Source organism: Euprymna scolopes, chromosome 21 (genome assembly GCF_053919585.1).
Source record: "Euprymna scolopes isolate OS-2025 chromosome 21, ASM5391958v1, whole genome shotgun sequence".
Lineage (NCBI taxonomy): Eukaryota > Metazoa > Mollusca > Cephalopoda > Sepiida > Sepiolidae > Euprymna > Euprymna scolopes.
In genome coordinates, this window is record NC_136502.1 from 88311736 (window position 1) to 88314818 (window position 3083).

Below are 3083 nucleotides of genomic sequence, written 5' to 3' on the forward strand. Positions count from 1 at the left end.
CTCCCAGAACCGGAGACTCTCGGGGGTTTGTGGATACTTTTGCAGTGAGGAGTTCTTTTATTGGAGTGAGGGTGCTGGCCCCACGCACAACCTTCCTAGAAGGTAGAATGAGTGCGCTTAGTCTGGCCTCTACCCGTCGACCAGTCCGGCATGGGCGACCCTACCAGTAGACGAATCTCCCGCCGACTAAGAACTTGGGGGTCACTAAAACACGCAAACTTCCCAACCAACGCCAAAATTGCACTTTTTTTGGGGAAGTCTGTAAACTTACAGTAATATAAATAATTATAGTAATTCTCACCAAATAAGAAAGTTTAATATTCATTTGTTAATATTTTTTCTCTAAACTCCGCGGATCAAGGAAATTTAAATATAGCTTTTTGAGTATCCCGTCGAATAATAAATTAATGTAAAATATATTTTTACAGTCTTTCTTATATATATATATATATATATATATATATATATATATGTGCGTGTGTGTGTGTGTTTGTGCTCTATCATGTATATATCCCTGTGTATTGAGTACAATTGAAGTTTTCGCATAAAATAATACTTTCGTATATTTATTTATTTGATTAAATGAAGTAGGCATATATATATATATATATATATATATATATATATATATATATATATACAAACACAAAATGGCTTCCTTCAGTCGGGGCAGACTATGGATACCAACTGCAAGGGACCCTGCGAGTGAAATTTTTGTGACAAGAGTTTCGCAATTTCTAACAGCACCTCTCCTTAGTCGACATTGTTGAATACCAGTGGCAAGTGGAGCCTCAAGACGACTAGAAACAATGCTGAGATTAGCGGAAAGCACATACAGCGCCTAGACTTTCCAAATGGTCACCCATCTGGTACTAGCCAGGCTCAACGTTGCTTAACTTCGGTGATTTGACGAGAACCGGTGTGTCAACGTGATTATGCCGCACATATGCGTATGCATACATATACATACATATATACACGCGTACTCTAGCAGGTGGGGTTAATATGAAAGCAATGAACAGTCTGTGATCATTATCGAATGAGAAGGGCGTAACTTTTAGTTGCGGTTTTTTTCATAGTCGAAAAAAGAATGACTCATTTTAGGGTAAAAGAAATGAAATTCACGAGAAGTCAAATTCCGTTGATCGTAAATTAGACAGATGCGCAACAAAGCGAGAGTTATTTTCCCCGAATAAACATCGCATGCATTTGGCATTATCTGACAATCTGGCTAATAACAATGAGCGATGTTATCGGGTACATTGCCGCGGTCATCAGAGAATAGGGACCTTCATTCTCTGTCTCTCCGATGTTTTATTGCGACTAGACAGAACGTTTGTGCACATAGGGCTTGATTGTCTCTCAAATTATTTCATTATTAACGCATACTGTCATATGAAATAAAAAAAAACACGTATATATACCTGTTTTGATATCAGTCTGTGTGCTTGTCCTCTAAATAGCGCTTTCTATTCATTAACAAGTTATCACTCGTCACGACTAAAAGCTATTCGAGGATATGCGTTAATGGGTTGAATTGACTGTCTGTGTACTGACAGAGTTCTGTTCTGATATTATACTTCATTTTTTCTGTTATCGATGAGTGAAGGATAATATCCTTCAAGACAGAGGAAATTTATGTCCTATCAACCCTTTTGGTGGAGCTTGATTTTTTTCCCACATGATAAACCGACTTTTTCGCGGAAGGGCAAGGATGTAGGCGCAATAAAAATAATGATTTCTAATAAGCAACATTTGAATACTTATGATAGCAGTGAATTATAACACGATTATTTGCTGGAGAGAGTAACTTGATATACCCGTGTCGTGAGGACGTTTCTAGACCGATTAGTACGTCGTGGGTATTGCAACCAGCTCCCCAGGTTTTAAACACAATGGGAATATAGACACATCCTCTTTAAATTAATGTGTTGATATGACGGCTGTTAGATCCACTTGACGGGGCTTCTCCTTGAGTTCTCGGCGTCATTAGGTGTCATTAATTCTCTTCTGAGAATTAATTATCTGAGCAGGACCATTGGTGTACGAACTGAACACTGTGTGAAAAAAATGAACAATGCAGATTCTTTTTTTTATAGAAATAGAATTTTATTTTAACAGGAGCTTTTTGCAATAACTTGAGAGTTAGCAAGCAATAGTGCCATATTATGGCATTTTTCTTTACATTTAATTTGAAAATGATCATGTCGTAGTCCCCGAGGAAGCAATCCCGTTGAACCAGTTTTACAAATTGGAGGTCCTTAGCATAAAACACTGAAAGTTTAAATTCTGTTTGATGTTAAGCACATGAATAAAGTAAAGTACTTTTTTTCAGTGGAGGTAGTAAGTCGAGTTCTTGCTGTGAAATCTTTACAATTTTTTACACGGAGGAACCTGAGGTTGAACTTTATTCAAGCACTTTCTGTAGAAATAAGGTGAGTAGAGAAAGACTAGCAACGCCTCTTCTTGTGTGATAAAGTGGCAATAAAAACAGAAGAGACAATATCGTATTTGATTGCGAAATCGGTTTTGTACTCTATCAAGCAGGAAGAGTGTACTCTGAGTAGCAACGGTAAGACGTAATTAGTTTTATATAGGTAAAGGATTACATCAGGAGTAATATACCGCTTGTACTATTTTTATAAGCGATTCTGTGGTGTTTTTTTTTTCACTCCCTGAGTGTGTAAAGGGAGAGGTTATCTGCCCTTTGTTTATACTCTAGCTGTCCCCACATTTTTGGGACGCATTATTTGTAATTGATTTATATAAAATAAATAAATAAACAATCTTACATTTAACAGTGATAAAAACCGTGCATAGAATTGTTGAGATCTCGTCGTCCGGTGTTAAGACATCGGGCTACGTTCGAGTCTCAATATGTTTAGCTATACTGACGAGAAGTGAAACTTCAAAACATGCCATGTCTATGGATAACTTAATTTTATGCACATAGAAAATATTTAAATAATAAATTATATATATATATATATATATATATATATATATATATATAGTCATCGACATACAGTCCTGTTTCGTTGTATCACAACTCATCAGTGCCGCTAGATATTGAACCTGGAACC

The 3083-nt window shown here is 36.6% G+C and overlaps 1 pseudogene; it reads right to left on the reverse strand.

Moving 5' to 3' along the window:
- Positions 1-829: 829 nt before the first annotated feature.
- On the reverse strand, positions 830-946 carry LOC145243130 (5S ribosomal RNA; annotated as a pseudogene).
- Between the last annotated feature and the right edge of the window lie 2137 nt (positions 947-3083).